General features: G+C 35.7%; 1 protein-coding gene across 1 annotated transcript in view; it reads left to right on the top strand.

The window, feature by feature from the left end:
- The window catches only part of LOC311292270 (lipoprotein lipase), a 632,457-nt gene that overhangs the window by 257,915 nt on the left and 357,042 nt on the right, over positions 1–17,500 (top strand). The window lies entirely within an intron of this gene.

Below are 17,500 nucleotides of genomic sequence, written 5' to 3'. Positions count from 1 at the left end.
TCATAAGAAAAAATTTATAAGAATTAAACTTTTGGTTAATCAGAGTCATACAGGCCTAGTCGTCACATTATTACACAGCTGCGTTGGCAAGTTTTAGAAATGTCTGAAAAGTTTGTGGGCAGTAATGCTTTAATATGCTATATATGACTTTACTTAGTTTCTACCTACTGTATATGCATATAGACTTTCAATCAGATCATTAATTAATAGACAATCAGTGCATTCAACCAAAAGTACTGCATGTAGCACGTTAAAATGTGCATGTTTTAAATATACAAATATAATTAAATAATTGAGTCTTAGTTGCCTAGTTTCACCTAATAATGATGCATTTTAAAGGTTAATCAAATCGAAATGAATCTAGGAAGTTTTAAATCATAAAAACGCACCTTTTTCTTCGACTTTACGTCTCATCAGAGTCACACAAGGCTGTTGCATCCAAGCATCCCAGCAAAATGACAGACCGCAACTTTTTTACCCACAGTGCACCTTGTTAAGATGGTGCCGTAAAAAATGACCGTTAACGGCTCCCCAAAAAGTCCCAAAAGTGAGGCGAAATTCCGAAGCACTCAGATATATCCCATTCCCGGAGCATATGGAGCATATGGAGGTCTTGATCTTTAGGATGAAGCCATGAAAACTGGCCTGACGTGCAGAGAGCCGGTGGCGAGAGGAAAAGACTTAAGAGGTTTAATAATGGGAATCCTTCCCCTTTAAGGATGATTGACAGTTGTTCTCTGCTGGGTAATTGCACTAAACGCTGGCTGTGGTTTGGCCACAGAGGGAGGCCTGCGCTAATGAAGCACCGACAGAACCTCCTTTCAACACTCTTTTGTCTAAATTATAATGGCGACCTACTGAAAGTGTCCTTTAATCCCCAACTTAACAAAGACGACACACCATGTATTAAGATGTGTTTTTCTTGTGCAGCCAAATGCCTTCAGTGCTTCACAGAAATGATCAACATAAACAGGCGTACGTGGAGACACACTGTTGTACTGCTGACAACCCAAACAGGTCATTTTTAAAACAGTGTAAGTCATTGTAGTTTTATTATTGCTTTTTTGTTTGCTATGTGCAGAGTTAGTGACATACATATCTCAACAAATATAATCTAATTCAATGTGACATTCAAACAAGTGTCTTTCTTGCAATAAAATGTATATATACAGTACCAGTCAAAAGTTTGGAAACATTACTATTTTTAATGTTTTTGAAAGAAATCTCTTATGCTCATCAAACCTGCAGTTAAAAACAAACAACAACAAAAAAAAAACAGTAATATTATGAAATATTATTACAATTTAAAATAATGGTTCTCTTTTTTAATATACTTTAAAATGTAATTTATTTTTGTGATGCAAAGCTGAATTTTCATCAGCAAGTACTCCATTCTTTGGTGTCTTATGATCCTTCAGAAATCATTCTAATATGATGATTTGATACTCAGTTATTATCAATGATGGAAACAGTTGTGCTGTTTAATATATTTTTTTGGAATACTTTTTTCAGGATTCATTGATGAGTAAAACGTTAACAGCATTTATTCATAAAAACAGCATTTATTCAAAATAAAAACATTTCTAACAATATAAATCGTTACCATCACCTTTTATCAATTTAACGCATCCTTGTTGAATTACTAATTTCTTAAAAAAAAAAAGTTATTGTTTCCAAACTTTTGAACGGTAGTGTATATTGTTACAAAAGATTTCTATTCTAAATAAATACAGTTCTTTTTAACTTTTTATTCATCAAATAATCCTGAAAAAAGTATCTCAGGTTATAAAAAAAAATATTAAGCAGCACAACTGTTTCCAACATTGATCATAAATCAGCATATTAGAATGATTTCTGAAGGATCATAAGACACCAAAGACTGGAGTACTTGCTGATGAAAATTCAGCTTTGCATCACAAAAATAAATTACATTTTAAAGTATATTAAAAAGGAGAACCATTATTTTAAATTGTAATAATATTTCATAATGTGACTTCTTTTTTTTTTTTTTTTTTTTTTTTAACTGCAGGCTTGATGAGCATAAGAGACTTCTTTCAAAAGCATTAAAAATAGTAATGTTTCCAAACTTTTGACTGGTACTGTATATACATTTTATTGCAAGAAAGACACTTGTTTGAATGTCACATTGAATATATATATATATATATATATATGTGTGTATATATACACTGCCGTTCACAAGTTTGGGGTCGCTAAGATTTTTAATGTTTTTAAAAGAGTCTCTTCTGCTCACCAAAGCTGTGTTTATTTGATTAAAAATACAGTAAACATTTTGAAATATTATTCCAGTGTAAAACAGCTGTTTTCTATGTGAATATACAGTAAAGTGTAATTTATTCCTGTGATCAAAGCTGAATTTTCAGCATCATTACTCCAGTCTTCAGTGTCACATGATCCTTCAGAAATGACTCTAATATGATGATTTGATGATCAAGAAACATTTATGATTATTATCAGTGTTGAAAACAGTTCAGATTTCTGTGGAAATCATCATACATTTTATTTCTCAGGATTCTTTGATGAATAGAAAGTTCAAAAGAACCACATTTATTTGAAATAGAATCTTTTGTAACATTATAAATGTCTTTACTGTCACTTTTGATCAATTTAATGTGTCCTTGATGAATAAAAGTATTAATTTCTTTAACTTCTTTCCAAAAAAAAAAAAAAAAAATCTTACTGACCCCAAACTTGTGAACGGTAGTGTGTATATATATATATATATATATATATATCGTTGATCATCTCCTAACAAGGCCACATATTAAGGTCTGGGTAGATTAGATGGTGAGCAAACAATCAGTTCTCGTAATGAACATGTTTGATGAGCAGAAATGGGCAGGAATAAAGATCTCAGTGACTTTGACTTGGGCCACATTGTTATGGCAAGGCGACTGGGTCTGAGCATCTCTGAATCGGCAAGGTTTGTGCGGTCAGCAGTGATGAGGATTTACCAGCAGTGTCTGAGGAGGAATAAACCACAAACCGGCGACAGGGTGTTGGACGCCGAAGCCTCATCGATGCATGACGGCAATGAAGACTATCCCGTCTGGTCCGAGCCAACAGAAGCTCTACTGTGGAACAAGCCACACAAACTTTAATGATGGTTAAGGGAGGAATGTGTCACAACACACAGAAGAGCAATCAGAGCGCCTGTGATGAACCTGTCCACTCATGAAAGAACCTACAATGGTCACGCGAGCGTCAGAACTGGACCTTGGAGGAGTGGAAGAAGGTCGTCTGGTCCGATGAGTCCTGTTTTCTTTAACATCACGTGGATGGCCGTGTATGTGCCCCGTTTACCTGATAAAGTGATGCGCCAGGATCCCTGTGGGACAACGACGAGCCGGTGGAGGGAGTGTGATGTTCTGGGCAATGTTCTTCTGGGAAACCCTGGGTCTGGATATCCATGTGGATGTAAATTTGACATGTGACACCGACCCAAACACTGGTACAGCCCTTCATGACACTGGTGTTCCCTGGTGGAAGAGGCTCTTTCTGCAGGATAATGCACTCACTGATCAGGAATGGTTTGTAGTGTCCAACAGCATATTAGGCAGGTGGTCATAATGTTTTGGTTCATTGGTGTATGTTTGCTCATTGCTTCATTTGTAAAGTAAAACTGAAAATAAACATCTTTATACATTATATGCATGCAAGTTATGCACATAAATTCAGCAGAATAATGCACACACTCATCAGGAATGGTTTGAGGAACACGATGAAGAGTTAAACTCCCCGGATCTCAGTCCAGTTGAGGATCTCTGGGATGTGCTGGACCAACACGTTCGATCTACAGCGGCTCCACCTCGCAACCTGCAGGACTTGAAGGATCTGTTAACGTCTACCAACAGCATATTAGGCAGGTGGTCATAATGTGGGTTTGTATCATAGTCTGTTTAACACAATGGACGTAGTGTCTGTGACATCACCCGTTGGTTTCTAAAGAGCATTTGTGAAGCCCAAAGTGGGCGGAGCCGGCCGTCGCCATCTTGACAGCGCGTCACTCCCGGATAAACGAAAATGGTCAAAGAGGCGATTAGCTGAGGTGACGTGACGCTAACAGACAGCAGACAAGCGGCTAGAAGTGACATCAGTGGCAATCCACCTGTCACTCAAGTGGCCACGCCCTTAATTATGCAGAACTTTAAACCGATGAGTAATAAATAAATTCACCCTCCTCACAGTCGTCATGAAGGGCAAAATTAGCTATATAGACCAAAACCACTTTTTGTAACAGGTTATAAACATATTTTTTTCTGAGGTAAAGTTGGGCAGTTTAACATGGGGGTCTATGGGATTGACTCTCTTTTGCAGCCGGTCTCTAGTGGCCAGTCGATGAATTGCAGTTTAACTCACTTCTGTGTTGGATTCAAGAGAGAGACTGGAAGGTTGCCACTTGGCTTGAATACACTGCCGTTCAAAAGTTTGGGGTCAGTAAGATTTTTTTATGTTTTTAAAAGAAGTCTCTTCTGCTCACCAAGGCTGCATTTATTTGATAAAAAAAAAAAAAACTGTAATATTGTGAAATATAATGACAATTTAAAACAGCTGTTTTCTATGTGAATATACAGTAAAGTGTAATTTATTCCTGTGATCAAAGCTGAATTTTCAGCATCATTACTCCAGTCTTCAGTGTCACATGATCCTTCAGAAATCATTCTAATATGATGATTTGATGCTCAAGAAACATTTATGATTATTATCAATGTTGGAAACAGTTTTTTCAATTTTTATTTCAGGATTCTTTGATGAATAGAAAGTTCAAAAGAACAGCATTTATTTAAAATAGAATATTTTCTAACATTATAAATGTCTTTACTGTAACTTTTGATCAGTTTAACTCATCCTTGATGAATAAAAGAATTGATTTATTTTATTTATTATTTCCCCCAAAAATAAAATTAAATTCTTACTGACCCCAAACTTTTGAAGGGTAGTGTTTAATGTTACAAAAGCTTTAGATTTCAGATAAATGCTGTTCTTTTCAACTTTCTATTCATCAAAGCATCATGAAATAAAAATGTAAATAACTGTTTTCAACATTGATAATAATCATAAATGTTTCTTGAGCATCAAATCATCATATTAGAGTGATTTCTGAAGGATCATGTGACACTGAAGACTGGAGTAATGATGCTTTGATCACAGGAATAAATTATTTTAAAATATATTAAAATAGAAAACAGTCATTTTAAATTGTCATAATATTACTGTTTTTTTTTTTTTTTTTTTTTTTTTTATCAAATAAATGCAGCCATTAAAAATCTTACTGACCCCAAACTTTTGAACGGTAGTGTATGTGGTTTTGACATTACTGTAAATTCACTCCATTGAACAATTGAAATTTCCATATGGAGTTCTCAATATGAAAAGATTCATCACTGATGTTCAAAGTTGGAGCTTATCTGGAAGATAGATTGACTGACTGACAGATCGTCTTTACCTGGCCTTAATTACTCTAAACTGACCCCGTGCAGCTCATTAGACTCGGAACTGACCTCATCAAACGATGCCAAGCTTGACCTTAAATTGCCAAACAAACTGCCCAGACTCTTCATTAATTGTTTTAAACGTGGCTTTGCATGTAAACGGTGGCTTGTGTCGCTTCAGAACGGGAACGTCTCGGATGCGATGGCTTGTTTTAAGCCAGTTGTCCCGGTTAATACTCCTGAGACTGACTGGCACGGAGATCAACCCTCGTCTTAATGAGACTACTGAATCTTCTGGAGATTTTCCCCGGCTTTAATGAAATCTAAAGATAAGTTTAAGAAGCCTTGGATGACCAATTAGGATCTCCAGAATGAAGGGAGGGATAATATGTCTATTTTCCCTTGAAATATTAATACCTTCCATTCAATCATTAATATTTTGGGATATTTTCAGCAGGATGGGACTCTTCATGGTCCAAATTGACTCTGAATGTATATATGATTACATTATGTGATTTATTACAGATATAGCTGGCGATGACAAGAGCACAATATAAAACCACACTGATGAATATATTAAGGTAAGAATCACTAAATAATCTAGATTTGATCTGAAATGACAAATATTATTCATAAATTTCTGGCTGTCATGTTGTCATTTCATATGATTCATTTGCAACACCTTACAATAAGGTTCAGTTTGTTAACATTAGCTAACCTCATTAGTTAACATGAACTAACAATGTAAAATAATTCAAAAATATATTTTTTAATTTTCTTAATTTCAACACTTATCAATACATTATTAAAAGCAAAAGTTAATATTATTTAATGGACTTGATCTAACATGAACTAACAATGAACAGCTGTATTTTTATCAACTAACGTTAACCGAGATTAATTAATACTGAGACAAATTAATTACTCATTATCGTCAATATTTAATGCATTAACTGACGTTGACTAATGGGACTTTATTGTAAAGTCTTTATTACCTTTTACATTTCGTCTCTTTCATGAATTGCATTGTATTTCATTTTTTTTCCTGTTTAGATGATGCTGTAAATCCTATGATGGACTGGTTTATGATGTTAATTCATCTATGATGAACCGGGCAGGTTCAGGTGTGACAACTTACCCCCAGTATTGGGCAATAACGGTTAAAATATTGAAAAACTTAAAGAAATTTAAGTTTAAAAGACTTCCGGTTAATTTTTTAAGATGTCTGGCCTTGGATAATGGATATCTTCACCCTTTTATTAAAATATTATTAAAAATGAATTTGTGAAAGATTTTGCGTTGTGCTTTCAGTTAATTATTTGTGATTACGCAATAAAACATGCCAAATTGTGCCGACATAATTTTTGGCCAGGCTGTCATACAAAGAAATTATGAACACATGCAAAAACAAGAGAGAACCAAAAAAATATTTTGGCAAATAAATATTTTGTGTTTTTTCCTTCCCTCATATTTAAAATATTATTTTCAAAAAATTTATATTTTCCTCCTATTTAGTCATTAAAAATGAATAAAAAACATGACCATCCCCTCCGGACATCACTCTTGGCCAGTACTGTACACTGGGAGTGTGATTTGAGCATGTGATTGCAGGTTTTGTGAAGCGTGCAGGACGATCAGTGATAACACACACTGACAGCGCCCACTTAATGGACCCTGAGCCTGTTGTCAGTTTGACCTCAGCTTAAAAAACAGGAGGCAAAAGACCAGAATGCTTTATTTCCGTTCCAGTGCTCGAGTCTAAACAAAAAAAAAACGTCTGACTTCAAGTGAGTTGCAGTGCAAATGTAGGGCCAAATCATTTTCCAGACGAGCCAATTACAGACTTTACACTGATCAACTCTAGGATTTTCGGACAAACCCCCAGTAGGTCTCTCTCTAGTAGTGGGATTTTTCTTATAAAAGAGGCTTTTGGGCCATCTGGGCATCAGTGAAAGGCCTGTAATGCCACACTACACATGCAGAACAGGAACTCACAGCATTTCTGCGGATATCAAATTGATTCATTATTGTATTGTTTACATTTTTTTATCCAAAGCAACTCACTTTGCATTTAAGATACACAGTGTTATGATATCAGTTCAGCTCATGCATTTTTAAATTGTACATTTAATCATTGTATTTACCAACTGAATTATGTTTGGTCTTTCTTTTGCATAATGCATTTCTTTCTTTTTTTTTGCATTGAATAAATCTTGTTGACAAAGGTAATTCTGCGTTTCTATTATGTTTTTCATTTACTTAAGGTTTTGCATGTTGTTTCACAATAATAGTTTTCACACAAGCAATGATCTGACCTGTGTAACTGAGGAACGGCGTCTGGACGTGACGCGTGAGTCCAGCCTGTTATATTTACCCTGTAAACCTGAACTCTAACCTGAACCTGAACCTGAACCTGTGTCTTTCTTTAGCGGGTGATTAACTGCATGTGAAAATGTGTCATTGTTTTCATGCATGTAACTTATCTAGCTGTAGTTCAGATGTTTTCAAGAATGCCTTTAGTCTTTATTTGTACAATTATGCATTTGGGAGATGCTTTTATTCAAAGCCACTTACATTGCATTTCATGCATTCGCTGGGAATCAAACCTTGGTGTTGTTGGGCTACTGTTTGAGACTACACAAGATAGATAAATATGTTTATTTCATTAAATATTGTACATGATAAAACCATGCCAACTGTTGAAATTGGCATGAAAGATGATAAATTGGGTTGCAAACTGTCCTGTTTAATGTAAAATCTCCCTGTATTTGAAGTGACCAGAATTCTGTTTGATTTATCGCATATTGAGATGCAAAATGATTGTAAATGCATTTTGATTTAAGAATTTTTTGATATTTGAGAAAACTGAGGTGTATTATAACTTCCTTAGATTGAAGCTTAGTTGGTGTGTGTGTGAGTGTGTGAGTGTGTGAGTGACCCTTTAGGACATTAAAATGTATTTTTAATTTATTAATTTTACAACAGATTCAATTAATCATGTAGAATTGAAGACTGCATCTCATGTGCACTTCAACCAATCTCTTGTTTTTTTATTTTCCAACAGTATACTGTTATACGCTCGCTCTTTTCTCCAATATTTAATTATCTGTCAACGTTTATCTGTCAGAAATCACAGCGGCAAACGCGATTGATAGTTGGCTTAGCTAACTGAGTGAAGAGGCTAATAATCATTTTATCACGTTAAAATATTAAGGCTGCCCTTCTTTGCTTGTTTCCTCATTATCCTAATTGAGAGCAAATTAGCTAAGAGGTGCAGTGTAGCTATCAAGCTCCTTAGTTTTATCAGAAGACAATTTAAGCCTCGCAGATCCTATTAGTGACAAAGCAGATAACGCTTGAAGGAGCTGTGTCAGCTTACCATAGGACAGGGGGAATGGAAAGAAGGAAAGAAAGAAGGAAAGAAAGATAGATAGATTGAACGACAGACATATAGATAGATAGATAGATAGATAGATAGATAGATAGAACGACAGATAGATACATAGATACATAGATAGATAGAACGACAGATAAATAGATAGATAGAACGTCAGATAGATAGATAGACTGACTGATAGATAGATAGATAGATAGATAGAGACATAGATAGATAGAACGACAGATAGATAGGTAGATAGATAGATAGATAGAACGACAGAGAGATAGATAGAACGACAGATAGATAGATAGATAGATAGATAGATAGATAGATAGAGACATAGATAGAATGACAGATAGATAGAACGACAGATAGATAGAATGACAGATAGATAGATAGATAGATAGATAGATAGATAGATAGATAGATAGATAGATAGATAGATAGAATGATAGATAGAATGATAAATAGATAGATAGATAGATAGATAGATAGATAGATAGATAGATAGATAGATAGATAGATAGATAGATAGAACGACAGATAGATAGACTGATAGATAGAGACATAGATAGAATGACATATAGATAGATAGATAGATAGATAGAACGACAGATAGATAGACTGATAGATAGAGACATAGATAGAATGACATATAGATAGATAGAGACATAGATAGAATGACATATAGATAGATAGATAGATAGATAGATAGATAGATAGATAGATAGATAGAACGACAGATAGATAGATAGAACGACAGATAGATAGATAGATAGATAGAGACAGATAGAATGACAGATAGATAGATAGATAGAACGACAGATAGATAGATAGATAGATAGATAGATAGATAGATAGATAGATAGATAGATAGATAGATAGATAGATAGATAGATAGATAGATAGAATGATAGATAGATAGATAGATAGATAGATAGATAGATAGATAGATAGATAGATAGATAGATAGATAGATAGATAGATAGATAGAACGACAGATAGACAGATAGATAGAACGACAGATAGATAGATAGATAGATAGAACGACAGATAGATAGATATAGATAGAACGACAGATAGATAGATAGATAGATAGATAGATAGATAGATAGAACGACAGATAGATAGATAGATAGAACGACAGATAGATAGATAGATAGATAGATAGATAGATAGATAGATAGATAGATAGATAGAACGACAGATAGATAGATATAGATAGAACGACAGATAGATAGATAGATAGATAGAACGACAGATAGATAGATAGATAGATAGATAGTAGATAGAACGACAGATAGCTAGAGACATAGATAGATAGATAGATAGATAGATAGATAGATAGATAGATAGATAGAACGACAGATAAATAGATAGATAGATAGAACGACAGATAGATAGATAGATAGATAGATAGATAGACTGATAGATAGATAGATAGAGACATAGATAGATAGAACGACAGATAGATAGGTAGATAGATAGATAGAACGACAGAGAGATAGATAGAACGATAGATAGATAGATAGATAGATAGATAGATAGATAGATAGATAGATAGATAGAATGACAGATAGATAGATAGATAGAACGACAGATAGATAGATAGATAGATAGATAGATAGATAGATAGATAGATAGATAGATAGATAGATAGATAGAACGACAGATAGACAGATAGATAGAACGACAGATAGATAGATAGATAGATAGATAGATAGATAGATAGATAGATAGATAGATAGATAGATAGATAGATAGAATGACAGATAGATAGATAGATAGATAGATAGATAGATAGATAGATAGATAGAACGACAGATAGATAGATAGATAGATAGATAGATAGATAGATAGTAGATAGAACGACAGATAGCTAGAGACATAGATAGATAGATAGATAGATAGATAGATAGATAGATAGATAGATAGATAGATAGATAGATAGATAGATAGATAGATAGATAGATAGATAGGATACTGTATCCCATAATGCAATATGCTCAACTTGACCTTCATTTTCAGTGTCATTAATAAAAACTGACTGATTATTTGATTTGACTTTCATGAGTTGATGTTGACATTGGCACAAAATTGAATAAAAATGCAAAGCAAACATATTGGTTTCAAAAATTACACCTGCACTGCAAAAAAAAAAAAAAAAAAAATTCTTCCTTTTTGCCTTGTTTTCTAGCACAAATATCTATCTTTTCAATTTATCCTTTCTGGGGGGAATAAAAGATAAAAATGAAGTGAGTTTATGCTTAAAACAAGAACAAATATCTGCCAATGGGGTCAGAAAAATAATCTTATTTCAAAGGGAAAACATGATTATTATTCGTAACCTCATTGGCGGATATTTGTTTGTGTTTTAACAAAAATGTTCTCAATATCTTACGTCATTTTTGCTCCTTAAGTAAATGTATCTTGATTTAAGAATGATTAGATATTTGTACAGGAAAACATGACAAAAACACTGAGTAAGAATTATTTTTTGCAGTGTGGATGCCACTCGCTAACGTAACATACTTTTTGAAATGTTACATAATATGTGTTTCACATACTACTTAAAATAAAAAAAAGCAGTACCCAGTATACAGTAGATAGTGTACAGTAAGTGTTTCACTCCACAGTTTTACAGTACACCTGCAGATCTGCATCAGCATGACGAGTTTGTTTGCTTTTGTTGATCTGACACAAGGACAAGAATGAGAGCAGGGAAACTAATCCTGTTATTCCTGAAAATCAAATTAAACCAAGAGCCAACTCATGCCATGTATTTAAATCACACGCATGCTTTTGATGATTTATGTTTTATTTTGCGTGGGTGTTTCCCGTCAAGTAGCTTTGCTAATGCCTGCCAAATGGATTTTGTGTGTGTATTTTAGGTTGTTGATGACGTCAAATCCCAATAAGACACTGACATGCTTTGGTGTTACAGTAGGATTAATCTACCGCTTAGTCTTTATGTGCTAATTAACTCCGCCTACTCCATCCTTCCATACACCCACTGCTCTCCGAGATTACATCAGCTCGTTTCATCAATGAAAGTGACAGCGGGGTCACATTTTTAAATACTGTAATTCTTGCTGGATACATTTACTCGTTTAAAGGGATATTTCACCGCTGGAAAGATGAATGTGTATTTAAATTGGGTCATTTATGTAGTAGAAATGTGAAATTATATAGAAGTTGGTGCCTTCTAGACTGAGAAAAGCCAGAAAATGTATTTTTGGCTCATGTGGATGAAAGACTACAACTCCCAGAATGCACTTGCTTCGCTGCCCTACGAGGACACTCCCAAGCCACGCCTACCGGTTACAGAGGGCAGTATCGGGAGAAATGATACAGCTAGGCTACTAGTCGACTGGAAACTGAAAAGACGGCGTTTTATCGTGAGATCCCCCTATGGGCGGGTTGAACACATGCGGAACAGCTCCTCCTACTGGCTGGAGTCTCTCGCCTCTGGACAAAAGAGCCTCTGATGACCATAAATGATGATCTTTGTGTCATCTGAGGTTTTTTTCCAGACACACAATACAGAAATCTCTCGTCTCAGGGGGACATGAGGGAGGGAAGCACGGTCACTCGAAAATACTACCGGGTTTCTACTGATACGAAGCTTAATGCTAATCGGTGTTTAACGGACACTTTAAACAGGGCTATATGTAAGAGTTTCCGTGTATTACTCTTTTATTGCCAATGTGTGAACAACTTGTAATGAAAGGTAAAGCTGCAGTCCGTAACTTTTGGCGCTCTAGCGGTTAAAGGAGTAGTTCCCTTTAAAATGATTTTACTTACCCATTATTTACTCGCCCCCAAGCCATCCTAGGTGTATACGACTTTCTTCATTCAGACGAATACAGTCGGAGTTATATTAATAAACACCCTGATGCTTGTGAGCTTTATAATGGCAGTGAATTGCAACCATCAGTTTGAAGATTATAAAAGTGCATCTATCCATCATAAAAGTTCTCCACACGGCTCCGAGGGGTTAATAAAGGCCTTCTGAAGCAAAACGATGAGTTTGTGTAAGAAAAATATCCATATTTAACACATTATAAGTAAAATTCTAGCTTAATAAACACAGCAAAACTGCATGTGTCTTGCGGAAGAACATTATAGCCAGAGCTACTTCTCTCTGTTTATGTCTATGACAACAACTCACACAGATAGCCTACTGCAGCGGTGGCGACCTGACAGGTCTAAAATACTCCCATTATAAACACTTATTATAGGTGTTCTGTAGTGATTCAGGACAAGACAAAAACACGGTTTTGAAAACGGATTAATGATGTACTTGCTTATTATATAAGTTTTGTACATTTTGAACACGTGACATTCCCTGACTTCTGAAAGTCTGTAGGCTGACGCTGAATTCGGAACAGCATACTAGCATAATACCATTACAATTTCTTCCATAAAAAGATATGGTAAAAGTAGTAAGAGTATGCGGCTCCGAATTCAGCATGATTTTTTGTAAAGTAGGCTAGCCGCTAGGTTGGGACGCTTTTCCCGGGAAAATCAAAAGGATGTGACGGTTACGCGCGCTCCCGAGAGACTTCCTTTCTTTCTATAACACATGAATACAGTTCAGGATAATGCCGAAAGTGCCTACTGTAATGTCAATGTGTCATGCAAAGAAAATGTATTAATTCAGTATAGTCTTACATAGCCAGAAGAACTAGTTACTAGAGTATAGTTCTGGCTATGTAAGACTATTAGTAGCCTATATTCAACTATCATAACAGTGTAATTTTAATTAGCCTACCTCATCTGTCGACATGATGTCAGTGAATAGAAGAGCTGGTGTAAACATATCGACATCGATATGATCATGCTTTCTGGACTGCTGCTTTATTCTCACCGCTGTTTATTTTGTTATTGAGAGGCACATTATATTCATCTAAAAGTCACAGTGTCAACGGCGTCTGGATGTTCGATTATCGCTGCAAAGGTATTTCAACTTCTTTTTACTTCTAAGCAAAGAACGAAAAATAACTTTGCCTTTAGTAGCCTATATCGGGCCATTAAATCATGTTCAGTTGTTGTACGTTATATGTGCACGAGTGTGAGCACGAGCATTAAAGGAGTCATCGGATGCCCATTTTACACAAGTTGGTATGATTCTTTTAGGGTCTTATTCATGTAAAGTTTGTAACATACTTTGGTTAAAATTCCTCAATGGTTGTGTAAAACGGTTGTGTTTTTGAGGATTAAAAAAAAAGAAAGAGTGAATGGATTTTTTTTCATTGTATGGTGGTTGTGTCCACACACTGCAAAGACACATTTATAAACACAATATAAAAGTGAATTTTGCATCCGATGACCCCTTTTAGTTTTTGGCTGCAATTCACTTAACGGCCAGCGGTGTCGCTAATAACGAGTTTCTGAATTCTACTCCTTTTAGCTCCTTTTTATCCAAAGCAAATAATCTGGTGCATTCGCAAATGTGTCTCATTGTAGAAGTAAATGAGACACGAATAAACAAAGCGAACAATCTGTTGCATTCACATACATTTATTATTATGGAAGTAAAATGGTTGTGAACAATTTTATAGTTCACCCTTGTCCAAAAAACATGGTAATACCTTATTCTTCATGTTCAAACATTCTTTTTGCTGAAGCCTTTCTTTCGATGATTAATGAGCTTTTCGCATGAATGATTTGGAGCAGCTGGTAGCTATATTTCATACAAAAAAATACAAAAAAAGTATTTTTCTGTAGAAGCACACGGCTAATTAAGCAACTCTTGTCTATTCACAGAACTAATGCTTTATCTTCAGGAAGTTTATGAAGCAATGCTAAGTAAGCAATCCAGTGTCTGTGGTTATCTATTCTTAGGCTGTGTTGTGATTGCAGATGCAGAGAAGGGATAGAACAGATAATCTTCTGTCCGATGTGAAGAAGAGACTCCTGTTCATCATGCTAACATTTGAGGATGAAGAAAAGGTGAAGGTATTCCTGAAGTAAACCCTGCAGTGCTCTTTTAATGTTCAGTTATCTCGTTGTCTGTTTTAAACGAGTACTGGGTTGATCATAAAGGGACTTAAGCCTACTAATTATGTCATCATTTACTCAGCCTCAAAATGTTTTGATTTTAGCGTCAAAAACGATTAAAAAAAGCACCATAAGTGTTCATGTGACTTGTGCACTATACAAGTCTCACGTTTGAATGCAGTGTAAACGATGACATAATTTACATTTTAATGCGACCCATTCCTTTAAATTACATTTCAATAGTTCTTAAAAGTTTTTATAGTTGCAGTCATAAGTTTAAATATGTACACCTTGAAGAATCTGCAAATTGTTTATACGTTTAAACAAAATGAGAGAGATCATAAAAATTCCATGTTGTTTTTATTTAGTACTGCCTTGAATAATCTCACATTTCACACAACAGATGTGTACATATAGTCCACAAGACAAAATAACTGAATTTACACAAAGTTTACATGTGCTTGATTCTTAAAGAAGACCTATTATGTCCTTTTACAAAGACTTGATGTTGTTTTTGGCTCTAGTAGAACAGGTTTTCATTCTTGAATGTTGATTATCGTCAGTAACGCTCTGTTTAGTTCCTGTCTCTATGAAGCCCCTCCTTCTGAAAAGCACACTGTGCTCTGATTGGTCGGCTGGAGCAGTGTGTTGTGATTGGTCGAGCGCTTCAAGTGTGTTTGGGAAATGTCCCGCCCCTTTTCATATCCGTCAGTTTCAACACACTACTAACTAACTCAACCAGGCCCCGCCCTTTTATTTTTAAACTTTCTAAATACGATGTTTAGGGTGAAGTTAGTCTCAGCCTCAGACGTCACGCCCACGGACCGTTGGCTGAACGTCTGATACATATGGCACACTTTTCTGGAAACACTTCCGGAGTTTCGAAGTCGCGATCTGATTGGTTGAATTCTACAGGATGTCCGGGAGACCTTACACTCTCAGTAAACTTCCGGCTTCTGAACTGGTTGCAGTTCCACTCTGGCTCCATATGAGGGCGCTCACAGGACGAGTGCAGAATGAATGGAGGTCTATGGCGCTATACCCCTCAAAATCCACTTTTGTCAGGATATAATTTTTTTGTCTAGTATTTTGAATGTTGTATTCGAAAGGAGATGCAAAGAAATTACACATTGCTGGGTGTTCGATTTTTTAGAGTCACTTATTTGCTTTAAAAAGCCTTTTAAAATGTCAATGACGTCATACACATCATACGACCAGAGATGCTGCTTTACGGCAATCCTTCAGTCACTTTGGTGCTTTCGCGCTCTGCACTTTCTTTTCTCTCGAGGCATCGACAACACAGCTGATACAGGTAAATACACATGCTAGAAGAGTTTTTGTTTTGTTGTTTTAAAAGACCACGCCGAAAATACACACACACACACACACACGATGCCATCAAGCGGTATCTCTGCTCGTAATCAGTCCTTCACTGACCAATCAGCGTTCATTAGCAGAATGCTAGCGTGTTATGGGCAACAACAACTCAACCTGTAAGAAATCGAAAGGACATAAGTACTCGTTCATTCAACTTTCGACCTATAACCCATGTTGAACTTGCAAAACTACAATCAAATCTGAGATTTCTCAACGGCAATCGGGTGAAAGAGACAAATTTAGCCGTCTAGCGCCATAGACTCCCTTTCATTGTGCACTCATGGGCGATCGCCCCCAGTGGACTCTGGTGGAACTACAACCAAAATTCGGTACAATAGGACTTAATAGGGAGTGACCAGGCTCTCCGTAGACGGGCTCTGGTGTCGCGTTCTTTATCGGTCCGCCTGGAAACAAATGCCGTGACGCCAGCGCTTACCAGGATCAACTAAACGCTGGATTTTCACAAGTATGTGAAGTTCGCGGCTCCATTGTTGCAGTAAACTTGCCTTGAATGAATAATTTATTAGATGCATGCTTGTGTGTTATTGTAGGGATATCGACATTATATTGTCACGGCCCTAAACATGATGCGGAACAAAACGAACTGTGATTGGTTGCGTTACATGTCAGTCAAACGGTCCTATACTTGGCCAAGAAAAGCTGCGATAGAGTCCAGACCTTCTGCCATCAGTCTGGCTACGTGAGACCTGTACTTATTGTTTGTAGCTTCTTAAGGGCAATGCTAAGTGAAACCAATAAGATCTCTAAATAAAATAAATAAGTGAACCCTTTGACTGCAGCCGTAGGGGATTGTTTAATTAGTGTTGCTTTTGTAATGAAGGTTAATTAGCTGATGGTGTTGTCCCAGTTTTCCCTTCTTCACATTGAGATTGTCGTCCGCCTGTCATGTTTACTTCATTACAGGGTTAATGTTTGGTGTCAGGCTTGGAATTAGGTAAAGGTTAAGTCTGGAAACAATGGTTAACCATAACATGAGGAATCAAAAATGTAAGTGACATTTTGCTCTCCACTCAATCAAGATTTAGTAAATAGATTTATGTAGAATAAAAAAAAGTGCTGGACAGTCATTCTGGATGAGCTCTTAAAGGGTTAATAAGACGGTTAAATAATGCTTTAAAACTTATGGTTAGATTTACATGTGCATCTTTATGCATATGAGACAAACAAGGATTGATGAACTCAAATGCATATAACAAAACTGTAATCAGAAGCTGAATTAAACAGAAGTGTTGTTAATCTTCAGAATTGTAAATGTAGTAATACTTCA

This window comes from Rutilus rutilus, assembly GCF_951802725.1.
Source record: "Rutilus rutilus genome assembly, chromosome: 6".
Classification (NCBI taxonomy): domain Eukaryota; kingdom Metazoa; phylum Chordata; class Actinopteri; order Cypriniformes; family Leuciscidae; genus Rutilus; species Rutilus rutilus.
The sequence above is the reverse complement of the archived record's forward strand: the minus strand, read 5'-3'. Positions and strand labels throughout refer to the sequence as shown.